At 50.1% G+C, this 14,276-nt stretch overlaps 1 protein-coding gene across 11 annotated transcripts in view; it reads right to left on the bottom strand.

Moving 5' to 3' along the window:
- The window catches only part of MGA (MAX dimerization protein MGA), a 64,539-nt gene extending 57,268 nt beyond the window's left edge, over nucleotides 1-7,271 (bottom strand). For 10 of the 11 annotated variants that reach the window (XR_012586691.1, XM_074584619.1, XM_074584624.1 and 7 more), the window contains exon 1: nucleotides 6,954-7,271. The gene's annotated coding sequence lies outside the window, so the exon portion shown is untranslated. The remainder of the gene's footprint in view (nucleotides 1-6,953) is intronic. The other variant, XM_074584632.1, reaches the window with a different exon arrangement.
- Between the last annotated feature and the right edge of the window lie 7,005 nt (nucleotides 7,272-14,276).

Here is a 14,276-nt window from a genome sequence, read left to right as displayed (position 1 = left end):
ATACAAAAAAAAAAAAAATCACACAGAGATAGTATTCTTTTGGTTAAGGGTCATGTTCAGCTATTCTCTAAAACAGCTTCACATTATGTTTCTCTCTCAGAAGTTTCTAAAATATCTTTGCACGAGAAAAAGCCAAGGCTAACAGTCAAGCGTCTTCACATTTCACATAGCAAATGGGAAGTAAAGGGAAGAAAGAAATCAAGAAAGCATTCCAGTTTAGCTATAAACACTGGAGGGAAGGGTGTGCAGCTCGATAAAGGACCTGGGGGACCAGAGGACTGCCACCAGCTCTGTGTGTATGTGCACTGCACATCTGTGTCCCTCTAAAGGGCAAGGTCATGTGGTTGTGGAGGGGTGTTGGACATCAGCAAACCAGGGCAGTCCCAGTCAGCTGAGAGACAGCATGTACCAGCACCTGGAGCACACCTATGGCCTCAGCAGCTTAAATGTCCAGAAGCCAGCAACTGGGGAAACTGGGATCCAGGAACCAGCTGCTGGGCAGACTAAGTGTTTAAGCCCATCTGCTGGAGGGAATCTACCTTGTACATATCTATACACATACATATGTGTGCATATATAAAAATAGATATGCACACCCACTCTCACTAGCAGGCCTTCACCTTGCTCAGACAGGGAGGGGGAAGAGGATAAGGCTGTGCTGCTGCCTGTGTTCCTGTGAGTATCTGCCTGATCTGTGTGGCCAGACATGTACACATGTATATGTCACGTATACATATGCTCTATGTGCTTGTGCTTATCGGGAATACCTTTTCAGCCTTACCACTGGTTATACTTGGGGGCACAGAGCTGCAGCAGCCTCAAGCTGTCAGATCCAGCACAGTATTTTTCCCCCTTAACAAATTCAATCAGAAATAATTACACCAATTAAAAAATTAAGCCATGTTGTCCAGGATTGATCAGGAACAGTCATTTTATACCTACAGCAATCGTGTATCAGGTACAGCAGTCATCAAGTTTTAGGGTCACAGGATACATTGACACTCTATTTTGTATTAAGCAATATGTTTCTGAACAGTGACAATACAGAAATGTCTTTTTTTCTTCAGCAAGAGGGACACTTGTACACCTAAGAGCAGCCACACAGAACTGAATAACAGACAGTGCCACATTCATGGCCCACAAGCCACGTGTTCCAGTGACGATAAGAGAAGCAGCACCGGAGACTGTTGATGTTGCCAGGGATTTTGTTACCATTTCACCTAATGCAGGTAGAAATCCTTGCTTGCAGCAAAAGCGGAACCTCTAGTTTACAAGGAGAGCAAAGCGGAATCTCTAGTTTATAAGGAGAGCAGATCCAACAGTAGTACCAGAGATTCCCACCAGCTTAAGTAACCTGGTTCTAAGCAGCTTATACCTGACAGGAAATAGAAGTACTGCAATAAAGAACTACATCCCATTTAGACCAGTACAAACACCAGTTTTAAGGCCTTGTTTGTGCTAAACACCAGTTGGCAGCATATAAATGAACTGGTTTCCACCAACTGAATACTGCCCTCCATGATCAAAGGGAGTTACCTTATACTAAGCAGTAAGGTGATGGTCATATTTGAAATGCTGAAGTCCACTACCAAGCAGTACGCTCTTACCCAAATGCTTCTTTCAGACATATTCCCTGCTTTGCAGCACCTTCAAAGTATGAAGTACAGTCTTTACAAACTATTTCAATAGCCAGTAAATCACATTACTTCTTTCAGGAATGCCTACAAGCATAAAGCGCCAGTTCAAGCCTGGCCACTACAAATAACACAGAGCCTGTAACTTTCACCACACAGCAATCCAGTTTTTGCTAGCTGGAGCTGTAGCAAAAAGCTTTGTTCTTCATCCACTCTTATTTGTAACTTGTCTTCAAAAAAAAAGATTCAGTGAGGATTCAGTAACAGATCACAAGCTGAAGGGTCACAAGGCTTTGCTAAATATGTGTATGTGGGAGAGCAACATATGTTGCACACATAGTTAAACACAATGTAACAGTCGCCAACCTGCGTAAAACATAAAGGAGGTGCGGATTTTTTGTTAGCAATCCCCTTTTCAGTTCGAATACAAAGATCTGTACTACACAAGTAGATACACGATAGGACATTTCTGTCATACTGTACACTTTGAAAGGCACTACTACTGGAGCATTACTAGAGCATAAAGGAAGCTTTCAACTCTCAAATTCATTAGCTAAAAATGAGCACTAGCTGCAACTAGACTCGCTGAAAACAACAGCTATCAAAACCAACTGTGCCAATGTAATACACCCACAGGGGCAGTCAGTCAGCAGAGCCTAGTCTACAAGTTTATTACTAACTATGATCAGGCAGCCCTGACAATCATACAAAGTCCCAAGTTTTGGCCACTGAAAAAAAAAAGAAAAAAAATTTTAAAGACCTGAAAATTTAGTGATGCTATCTATAGTCAAAAGTGTTGCGTAATGTGCACACTAGAAGGGTTAAAATACAAACCCATACTTTCTTTAGCCAATGTTTTGACACTTTGGAGAATTATTAACACAGTAGCATCCCACAAGAAAGTCTGTTAATTCTGAAACTCTGGGATGCACTAAACTGCCCACATGAAGGTATCTAGTCCCTTTTTCTACACCATAACCAGCCCCACTAGTCTCCAACTGCTTCTCCAGAAGAATATTGGCTTCCCACAGTTGAATGTTTGCTTTACACAGATGTCTCTAATAACTTGCAGCATCTATGACAGCTCCAGACCTCTGTCCTTAGGCAACAGAATCCTAGCCCAAATCTCCTTTAAAAAAAATTTACATTGTTTTATTTATGATAGAGAAGTAGCTTATGTTCTTCCTTTAGCTATACTGAGGAAGTATAATCCAGTGTCAAGAAGATTAAAGATGAAAGTGGTGGCAGAATCCAGCTAAAAAGTGTGAGATTAAATAAAATTTATTACAAGAAATGGACTGTTGCACAGAAAAAAAAAAAAAGAGCAAGAAATCTGCTTTTCCAGATTTAGGTCTTCTTGCTGATCCAAACATGCTAAAAGCACACGCTCCAGCCGCACACAGAGTGCACTATTCCACAGCAAGTATAACACAGCTTGTGGGCCACCAGATTTCAGCCCAGAGCATTACTTTATACTACAAGCAAATTCACTTGATTACTTTATACTAAAACCAAATTCATTTCTTAACACTCAGAGCCCTGACCATTGCAAGATGACGAGGTGGTAGTTCAGGAAGTGCTTCATCAACTGTCAGCTACAGCCCTGCAAAAGCAGCAGCTTCTATTGGAGGAACAGGGCAAACACTTGAGCCGGGAGGGGAGGGGCAGGGAGAGGAAGAGGGAAATACCTGCTTCACCTCTCCAATACTAACACTTTGCCGCAAGAGACCAAACTTTCAGTCCCCGGTGAAGTTGGTGCTTTGTTAAACAGCAATCCTGCAATGTGTGGCGCACAACACTCTCCATCTCCCAAGAGTGCCCTGAACTTTGGGGAAATACAGAAACCTTCCCAAACACCAAAGATTACAAAACAGAACACACAATCCATTGATATAAATTATGAACCACCGTTTAGAGGACAGGGATAAACACCAGTGCTTGCTACAAATAATTGCACTTTTTTTATCTGTACACAATAGGTTATTATTACAAAAATTACAAAATAAAATAATAAAGCAATGTTTCATGCTTTTTGCCATGCAACAGTGGCAGAAACAAGCCATAATCAGCAGGAGTAACACCATTCTGATGAATTTCAATCTCTTTATGGCCATCACGAGGAACATTTATCACATACATGACGAATCTTCAGCTGAAGATCTTGTCCACATCATAGAAAAAAAAAAAGAAAAAAAAAGAGAGCAAAAAATAAGAAAATTCAGCAGAGCAAGTCAGGCAAGTAAAAAAGCCCACACCCGAGCTCAGGACTATCCTATTCATTGAGCTGTTGTCTTATAGCAATAGTCATTGCTACAGTCACCAATGGTTCATCAAGTTAGAACTGGCAGGGAACCTCTATTCCCCTTTTATGTTATGGTAAAAAGGAAAGTAACACCAATTAAAGTACCAGACTGCTAGTGATGGGTTCCAGGTTTGTATCCATCTTCATTATTGACTTACTGACTCATCCTGTGGTCAGGCAGACCACATCATGTTATCAGAAAGCACTGTACTGCAAGAGTTAGCAAAACAGCACAATTCCATTATCACAAGTATTTGTATAACAGTAATTAGGTCGCAATCTTTTCATTCTCCAAATTGGCTTCTTCTGAAGATAGCAACTGCAAAAATGAATGCAAACATTTTTATTGTAGATATGTTTTATCTGGCTCCCACATTCATTTGCTGTCTTTTATGCTTTTCACATCCCTTACTGCCTTTCTGTTTTGGGCTTGATTTAAAAAAAAAAAAAAAGTCAAAAAAACCCTTTTTTCTGTTTGCTTTCTTCTCATGACAAGCCTTCATTATTCTTCTCACCCATACCATTCTCACTGCATTCTTCCATATCCAGTCCAGAAATATCAGATATATCAAGGATTTATCCTAGGTACTGAAACCAGAAAGAATCCAACAGTGAAAGCACATTCCATCTTTCTGTGAAGAGAGATGAGCAATTCCACCACCACCATTCAACTCTTTGTTCTAAAGCCACCTAGTATTAAAAAAAAAAAAAACACACACAAAAAAAACCCCAAAACCAAAAAAAAGACCACACAAAGAAAACACACATACACCAAAAAAAACCCCAAACCACACACCACACCACATCCTTAATTATGGAAGAACAAGACACCAAGTAAGCCTTGCTGGTGTCATAGCTAATGGCACCGTTTCCTATGTGCATAGCATGGCTGAATTTTTTAGTAGATCCTCTGCTGTCTATGAAACAGCAAACGGACAACACCCTCTTCTTAGATGAGAGCTCCTTGTCACTCCTCTAGGCAGAGATCTATTTCATTGCATTTGTAAAAAAAATGTCTTGGACTTTCCATTCCTCTGGAAACTAGGTTTTAAAAAGCCAACATACACAACCACGTACTTTAGAAGTGATCTAGTTGATTTGAGCATAAATGAAGTGGCATAAGCTCATAAAGAAAGAATTTCAATTATTTTTTTTCCTGGTAGGTGACCAAACAAGTTTATTCACAAGTGGGACTAACATTGGTTTCCTCTAGTTGCACGTTTCTCTCCCATGACAGGCACAACAGCATCTGCACCAACACTGAGCAAACAGTAGGTGAGGTTAATAGTCAGCTGCTGCCAGATGGAACACGTAAGTGAATGAATGCTGCCCACCTCTGCCAGACCTAAAAACTATGCCTTTTTCCCCCACATAAACACGCACACACAAAAATGCTCACCCACGGCAACATTTTTCAAGCAGAATCAATTCCCCATTCCGGTTCTCAATACAGACTCAGAAGGAACTGTGCCTGAGGGTACTGAAAGGGTGCTGCAGCCACAGAGCAAGCAGCTGCTTCGGGCAAAATACCTTAAAGTGGCAAGACCCATTCATCAGCCTGCCCTCTTCTTTAAACAACCTTTGGTTTTCAAAGTCTGTAGCAACTTCAAATCTTCAGGGGCTTTAGACCACTCCATCAAGTGCGATTAAAGATGACAAACGAGTTTGGACACTATGTCTCAGGAGTAAGGCTTTGACATCTTAAGAAGCTAGGCAAGAAACTCACACCATGTTATTGGAAACCACTCATCTAACCAGGCTGATGAAAGTTATGCTAACCCTCATGCCTACCTTACCCACTACAGATTAAGCCCAGCTTACCATTATTTGACCCCCTTTTAAACTCCTTATCAACTAGCGTGGTACTTAAGGCCACCACCAACCGCTGAACCCAACACCGGCACAGCATCGCCCTTCCAGGAGCGCACCGTTATTTATTTATCCAGCTCCCCTCGGCGGGACCGGCAGCGACAACCCCGGGACCGACTGAGCGCACAATCCCGCCACACGAAGCCGCCTCCCGCGCCACGCTGGCGGGTCCTCGGCCCGGCGGCGCTCGGCCTCCGCTGGGGGAAAGCTGGAAGATACCAGAACGGCGGTGGCCAGCCTACGCCGGGCAGCCGAGCCCCCGGTAAACTGGCCCTCGGCGGGGCGGGGGCAGCGGCGGGTGAGGGGGGTGGGGGGCACTGCCCCCGCCCGGTGCCAACGGCCGCTTCACGCGACGTGCCGAGACTCACGCGCGCCGCCGCGGGCCAGCGGCCGCCCTCGGGCCGCTCCACCGAGCCGTTACGCTCCGCCCCCGGCTGAGGGGGCCCCGGCAGCCACCACCCCACCCCCATCCCCGACCCACTCCACCCCCGAAGCCCCCCTTCTGTGGCGCCGAGCGCGCGGAGGGGCGGGCACGTCCCCCGGGCACCGGGGCAGGTCCCCGGCAGAGGCTCTCCCACCGGGGCGGGGCGCGGGCAGCCCGGCCCCATCTCACGGGTGGCGCCGGCCACGCCCCCTGCCGGGGGACGGTCCCCGGGAGCGCGATGGCTCTGGGAGGTGGCAGCTGCTCGGGGCCGGGCCTCACCCCGACCTTTCCCGGCCGGAGAGCCCGGATGCGGAGCCGCGGGGCTTCTCGGTCCCTTTAACCTTCCCCTCCCCCGCCCCCCCCCTCCCCCGCGTCAGGTGACGGCCACCCGCTGACCGCCACCCACTGCCCAGCCCCCCTTGCAGGCCCCCCAGCACTGAGCGGCGCGGGGGACGGGCAAGGAGCGAGGGCAGTCCGTGCGTCCCCCCCCTCGCACGCCGCTCCCCGCCAGGGCCGGGCCGGCGGGCCCCTCGCCTCAAAGGCGCAGGGGAGGGAGCGCGCACGTGTGATTGGGCCGCCGCGCTCACGTGACACGCACGCCTCACGCCGACCTCCTCGAATAAAACTTCAAAACCGGGGCGGGGAGACCTGAGGGGGAGGGGGGGAACCGGGAGGGAGGGTGTACGTACGTCGGGCCGCGCCCCGGGGGCGGCCGGGCTCCTACCTGCCTCCCGCCGCCGGCTCCGCGCGGCGCCGAGCAACGCCCCGGCCCACGCGCCCCGCTCGCGGCTCCCGCGGCCTTCGCCTGCCACGCGCAACCTCCTGCCGTCTTCATTGGCTGCAGCGGCCCATCACGTGGGCCGCTCCCGTTTTTCCTGTCTCCCCCCCACTTTTTCTCCTCTCGCTTCCTCCCCACCGCGGCCCCGGGCCGCCCCCGCGAGGCCGGTACCGGCGCGGCCGTCCGAGTGGCGGGGGGAGGGGGGGAGCGCAGCAGCCAGCAGCGGCCGCCGTGAAGCCGCTTCGCGACGCCCGCCAGCGGCGCGCTGCCGATTGGCCGGGGCCGCCCGCCGACGCACTTCCGCTCCCCGCCGCCCGGGACACGCCCTTCCTGCCCCTCCCCCGCCCTCGCGCGAGGGAAACACGCTGCGCGCGCGTGGGCCGCACGGGTGCGCGTTCGCCGTTGGCGGGCGCCTTCCACGGTGGTCGGCGGCGAGGGACTACCGGCCCCCGGCCGGCCCCGCCCCGCCGCGGTCCCCACCACCGCCTCCGGTGGGCGCTCTCCTCCTGCGGCTGCGGCGCTGACGGCGGCCCCCTCACGGTGTGGGGGGCCGCGGCCCGGTGCCGACCTCCCGGGGCCTCCCGCAGGGCCTCCCCGCTGCAGCAGCCGGTACCTCCGCGGCCTCGTCTGTCCTTCCTTCCGCGCAGCGGCGTCTGCGAATGAGGTGGGGGGAAAAAAAAGGGGGCTCGTCTGCACCCTCGGGCCGCAGGCAAACGGGCGCGGTGCGGTGCCGTTAAACGTGTTTGACGGACGCTTCCGTATTTCTGGCGGGGCTCGCGGGGGCCAGCCCGCGTGTGGAGCATCCGCAGCCCTGCAGTCCTGCCAATTACGGAGTTAGCGGGAAGCTGCTAACGAATAAAGGCCCTACAGGAGACCTGTTCAATAGTGTATCTAAACAAAAGCGTTTTCTGGAGATTACCCTCAAGAAAGCCCATATTCGGTCCAGAGTAAGATAACAGAGCAAGTAAGGGGGAAAAAAAAAATAAGTAAACAAATCCCCCCAGGCTATGGGCAGCGTGGACACTACGGATAGATGAGGCTGGGTGAACTCGGTGGCAGTGGCCACACACTGAGTGTGGTAACTGTGCCAATGACAAAGGCGAAGCGTGTTCCACAGCCTTGAGAAGTAATTCCAGGTGGACTCGGGTACAGGCACATCACATGTAATGGGAGCCAATTAAAAAAGCAAACAAAAGGTGATGGTGAACGGCATCGTGATGCAACCCCCAGGCTGAAATTTCTGCGATGGAGGTCTCGGCCTCAAAAAGTGCTCTCCGTCACCGCAGCAACTGGCGTTCCCCAGGCATGGGGACGTTACTCAGAATTTGTGACAATATGGCTTAGGAGTCCACGAGGGATGTAAAACGGGAGGTGTCTAATTAGGCAGACATGTATACTTTTACAAAATTGAGCTTCCTTTGGAAGCGATACTGAATTCCAGTGGAATGAAGTGGGTGTTCCCAGATCATTGAGAAGCTCAAAAATACCTTCTCTCACATATTGGATAAATATTTTTGAGGAATCCCTATAAAAAGGTTACATATTAACTGGTGCAGAAGCTAAACCTTTGGTGGGTTTTTGCAATCTCGCAGACGAGGTTTGGAAGCGTTTGGGTGCCAGCTGCGTACGTGCTGGCGGGTTTAGGTCCTGTCTTTTTGGAGTTCCTGCTCCTTTTTTTGGAGCAGATGGAGGGACAGGCGAGTTTCAGCCCGCTTCTTTGAAACTCCTGCCGCTAGAATGGATGCAGTGCCCAATTCCCAGCCGCAAGATGCGTTTTGAGTTAACAGAGCGAGCAGAGGAAACATCACGCAAATGAAATTTACCATTTCACGTTAAATGTAATGATGCTGCAAACCCAGGAAAGAACACAGAAATAACACAAAGGCAATCAAAAATGCTGGGGCTCTGGACAAATGAAAGATAACACGTACAGGAGAAGTAGGTCATTGGTATTTATTTCTCAGGGGAAAAAGACATTTTGACTGGAGCAGTTTTGAAGGAAACCTGATGATGTTTGTGAATATCAGAGAAATGAGCCAACAGTGTGATACGACTTAAAAAAAAAAAAAAAAAGGTGGTGTTTTGGTCTCTTAGTGGAAAACCCATCCTTTATCCAAGAGAGGCAGATCTCACAGCTTCTTTGCTGAAGGAGTTCCTATGCAAGTCAGATTTGAAAACCTTAATTTTGAAAATGTGCGCGTAATTTGAAGCAGAGATGCCCAAATAAGGTGGTGAGGTTTTGCAGAAAAATTCTTTGCTGCTCTTTCCCTCTGCTTCTTTTTTTTCACCTACGAACAATCTTCTGCTTGTTGGCGCATCGAGGTTTTTTTGAAAGCTGAGTATTGGGAAGCTGGAGTTCGTTAGAGATTCAGGGAGCTTAAATAAGTGAGAAAAAGAATATTCCTCCTCTTCTCACTCCTTTCCTTTCTGAATAAAACCTTTAAAGGGGGAAAGTGGGGGAAGAGCAGTACCTGTTCTTCCAGGGACCGCGCTGCTCTTCCACATCATCAGCTCAGCCAGAGGTTCCCCTTCCCTCACTATCCCACTTCTCTCTGCTTTCCCGCTCGCCGCGGGCCTCCTCCCCTTCACTCGAAATAAAACTCCAGCTTCTTCCGCTCTTCCATTCCCACCCATCCCAGTAAGGGTGATAAAATCGGCCTGTAAATCCATTAGGAGAGTTCCCACCGAGGAACATATTTAGGAAATAAAGGCATATGCTTGTGAAAACTGAGCAGAAACAGGCACATCCTTTTCTAGGAAGAAATTATACAGGTTTTGAGTGGGCTGAACTCGTGGGAGGAAGGAAGTGTGATACAAAGAGAAAGGGCGGTGCTAAATCTGGTCTATGCCTAAGGCTGGCATTTTATTGCCAAACTCATTACCTGGTGTGTTTATTCCTGATGACTGCAGAATTCAAACCCCGATAAACAAATTTTGTTCTCCCATTAATAATATCCATTTATAATTAGTCATAATGTAAAAATAATTACATTTAAACAACAATAATTACATTTAACAACAACCACCACCCTTATGTTTGAAGTATGTTATTTAAATGCTTTAATCAATCACTCAAAGTCTGCAAAATGTCAGAACTAAGGATGCAACTTCCTGGGCAACGAATGAGTCAGGATCATGTGAAGAAAATAATGTGTGAATTTTTCATGAAATCAGCATTACGCACATGGGAGCCAGATAAAGATTGCTGAGATAATTGTGAAGCTGGCATTTACTAAGCTTTCTAGTGTCAATTTTGCATCCCAAATAAGGACTTTCTTTTCTGAATACAGGGAAAGGGTTCACCAGTGGTGGTTGCTTTCTGAGAGTTCCCTAATGTTGTTTTTATCGGGCAAAGTTTTAAAAAAAGATCAGTTGTCTTGGTTACACTCGGAGCCGCTGCTGTTGTGCATCATCGTCACGATTTAAGCCTGAACCTTCCCTTTATACCTGTCACCAGAGCTGCCAAGGCAGCACTGTCATTCTACGGCAAGAAAGGCTCTTCTTTCCAAAGCCAGAGGGCAGGGATCAGCCGCTGGGACCGGAGAGGTGAGGTTAGGAGGAAATCCTGTCCAGATTTTCTTAAATAATTCTGCAAGGAAAAACGGCAGGCAAAGTAGACGGCCTGCCCCTCGCTGTATTGTTGGCTTAGTTTCACCAATGTAATAAAGCCCACCAGCCGCTCACTGGAAGTCTCCAGGCTGCTCGCCCCAGTGGCCTTCCTTCTTACGTCTTCCTGACGTGGTGAAGACACCCCTCCATCTCTGCGCACACGAGAGCCTGCGCCGCTGAGGCTGGGCTCCTGCTTTCTCTTTTGCAAAAGACTGGAAAATGGCCAAGTCCTCTTCTCCGCAGGGGTCTTCCCATCCCAGCTTGCCTCCACAGGGGCCGGGGACAGTCATGACCTGTGAATTCCCAAACTGTTGCCCTCCCCAGCCTGAAGAAGGCTGGGCAGAGACAGAACCGCACTTCAGCCCCTCAGCCTCTGTCTTTCCACAGAGAGGAGTTGTGCCGCAGCACCCAAAGGAGGGGAGCTGCTGGCTGCCTCGTCTCTCTGCAGTTCTCTCCTGGCGTGGTGCTTATTTAAAGCAGAAACCTCCTGGGGATGCATCTGTGGTGAGACCCTTGGACTTGGCTTTCTTGCTGTGGGCCAGTTCCTAATGGGCACAAGGTACCTTTGGGATCTGGCTCAAGATCATCCCTCCCTGAGGGAAGAGAAAACAACCCGGAGCTGCTCTTCCAGCCTTACTGTTCCTCCCAGCTGCGAAGAGCTTTGGCTCTTCTGCTGCGATAAGCCTTGCCGAGCCCGGTCTTTTTCTTTTCTTTTCCCCTTTTGAAGGGATCGCAGCTTAACAAACCCTTCCCTAAAGGGGAAAAAACCACTGAAAACACCCCACTTTGTGCTGCCCCTTCCCTGCTGCAATGGGCGACAAACCAGGACACTCCGGGAGTGAGGGGTTAAACCTTCCTCCCACGAAAGCTGCCGGGAAGGAGGATGCGGGCGCAGCTCCCCGGGGGCAGATCGTTATCGCAGCCGCATAAATCCGAGACCTTTTAATAAATAGGGGCAGGGGGGTGGGGTTAAGCCTTTCCTGAAAAACACTGCGGAGGGAGGCTGGTTCGGCAGCCCCGGCTCGGTTAGGGACACCCCGCCCGGGGAGAGGGGCAGGAGCTGTGCCCGGGGTTTCTCCGTGGGACACAGGTCCCCAAGGGAGGGGACACCGCGGGGACCCAAAGGCTGGTTGCTCTTGATCCAAACGAACAGGGGGCTGCCTTGGAGACCCGGCAGAACGCACCAGCTGCAAAACCCCGTGCAGGCATCTGTCGGCACCGGTGCAAAAGCAGCTGCGGTTTTGAGGCACCTGATTTCAGCGCTCCCGGCTGACCTTCCCTTAAGCGCCAAAGCCTCTGGCCGGCTCCCAGAATTAGTTCCTTGTAAGCTGGAAGTGCTGATGATTTCTCAGATATGCGGAGCCAGTAGTTCTTGTGCTGCAATATCCTCATTTAAAGCGGCTTTGAGAGCCACAAATGATCTTAAAAAATCTAAATGGCACTAAAAGACAGACTATATCCTTGCTCTGCAGCCTCTCCATTGGTGCAAGGGGGCATGAAGCAGGCACAGCTCGTCTCTCCTGCAAGGGACCCTCACAGCCCGGGCTGCCACCTGCCAGCACGCTGGGGCCAAGGCTTTGGCCCTTCCCCAAAGTGGGAGGCCTTCCCAGGGGTAACAGGGAGGAAGGAAAAGGGAGAGAGAGGAGAAGGGGATAGGGAAGGGGCAGGTGCCAGGGGCTGGGGCACCCCTCAGAGGGGAAGCAGAGAGAGCACCAAGTTTGCTGGATGGGTTGGAAACCATCTTCAGACGATTGCGGGCTATCTAGAGGCTCCCGCACATTTGCAAAATTTTTGCCCTCCCCAAGGGTGTGTGAGTGGCCAACAGCAGGCGGGGGGAGCCCAAGGCATCAGCCATCCCCCTTGTGCGTGGGGGCACCCTCTCCCCTCCCCTGTCTCCCAGCCTCATCAGCACTGCCCGGGGAAGAGCTAAGCAGCAGGACGGTCGGGCAATCTTGCTACCCTAAACAACTCACTGCCCTAAGCATCTGCCTGCTCGGCTGCCACCCATGTCCTACCTCAGAGGCTGATGCAACGGCAAAATAAAGCTCCTGAGGCAGGCACGTAACCCAGAGACAGCTCAGACACCAGGCAGCAGAGCACCAGCCCTCACCGTCTCACCCGAGGCAAGGAAACTTGCTCAAAAGCCAGGGCTGCATCAATGAGTAGTGCAGCCAGAGCATATTCACAGACCAAAAGAGTTGGCAAGAGCAACCTGCCGCTTGTGCTGCACCCATTTGTGGCAGGAACGATTGCTTCAGTTCATCTCCTCTCCAGGCCTGGGAACTGGTGGCCCTCAGGCAGCCTGTGGGCAGTAGGTGCATTCCCACAGCCCATCTCCCAGGGGGGCTTCAGCCAAAAGCCTGCAGTACATGGTGAGGAGGGACCATCAGGACATTCCCTATGAAAGCAGCATCCTTATCCAAAGCAAGGACATGCTAAAGCATCCAGTTGAAGCCAGTCTTCACGTTACGCGTTTCACTGAAATGCATCCAGAGAAATTACAAAATGGCACAGAGAAGGCAGCCATCAAGTACACAAAGCACTTTCCCCATAGATGCTGCCGATAAACAACATAACCACATCACAAAACTGCATAAGCGTCCTAGGGAGCAAACATGCAACGAACTCTGGACGAACTGAGAGCTGGCACTCATCAAAGGCGTTTCTGCATCTCTCCCAAGCCAGTTTCACTGTTGGCTTCACAACTGTATATCCGGAAATCTCATCAGGTTTTGCACGCCGAATGTCAATGCAAAGCAAAAATTAATAGTTTGTGGCCGAACTCTCATTTCAGTTGCTTCCTGTAGTTTTGCAGGAGTCAATAGGTGTAACTGAGCAGAAGGACAAGTCTGGCCAAGAAAATCTCCCAACTCTCAGACTGTGTGGAGCCAGAGACCAGAATTTTCTCTCTCTCAGCAATCTGCTACTCTCTCTCAATGGCTGACTCACGTTAAAATATATATTCAGAAACATAAGCAGGATTACTCTTCACTGTTCACCAGCAAAACTGCTAAGCAGAGTAGAGCATGGAGGCCAGCCGGGGGAGCGTGCCTGCCACCTCAGACCCCCAGCACAGTTCCGTGGCATCGTGGCAAAGGTCTTGAATTGGTCAGCAAGGGGAAGGATCCAGCCGGGCACGCACAGCATCCTCGTGGGTGGAGATGCTGCCGGGGCTCAGGGGCTGCCATTGGTGGTGATGGCAGCTCTCTACCCAAGTCGGGGCAGGGACATGAAGGAGAATGTGGCCAAGGGGAGGTATTGAAATTGGTTTGCAGGATGCAAAATAGGATTTCGTGGCCAGGCAGGCAGGAGGGCGGGCTGGAAGGAGAGCTGTGGGGGAAACAGGGCTTTCTGGTGAATGGTGAAGGGTTTCTCCTACAGACCTGCAGGTTGTTTAATGAATGTCTTCAGCTTTCTGAAGGGCCCATGTTCAACCGCCTTTATGGGCACATTTCTGGGGAATGTAAACAATGAAATGTGAGGGATTTTAAGAACGAGGGCAAAGTCTACTCTCAGATGAGCCCCTAGAGCAGCTACGATTCCTGCTGTAGGAGAGGAGGCCGGCGTTTCTGAGAGACGCAAACATCACACTGCAGAGGGGAAAATGTCCCCCACAGGCACATTATCTCTCTGTGTCCAGAGAGGTATCTCCGCTGCCCT

This window comes from Larus michahellis, chromosome 4 (assembly GCF_964199755.1).
Source record: "Larus michahellis chromosome 4, bLarMic1.1, whole genome shotgun sequence".
In the NCBI taxonomy this organism is placed as follows: Eukaryota; Metazoa; Chordata; class Aves; order Charadriiformes; family Laridae; genus Larus; species Larus michahellis.
The sequence above is the reverse complement of the archived record's forward strand: the minus strand, read 5'-3'. Positions and strand labels throughout refer to the sequence as shown.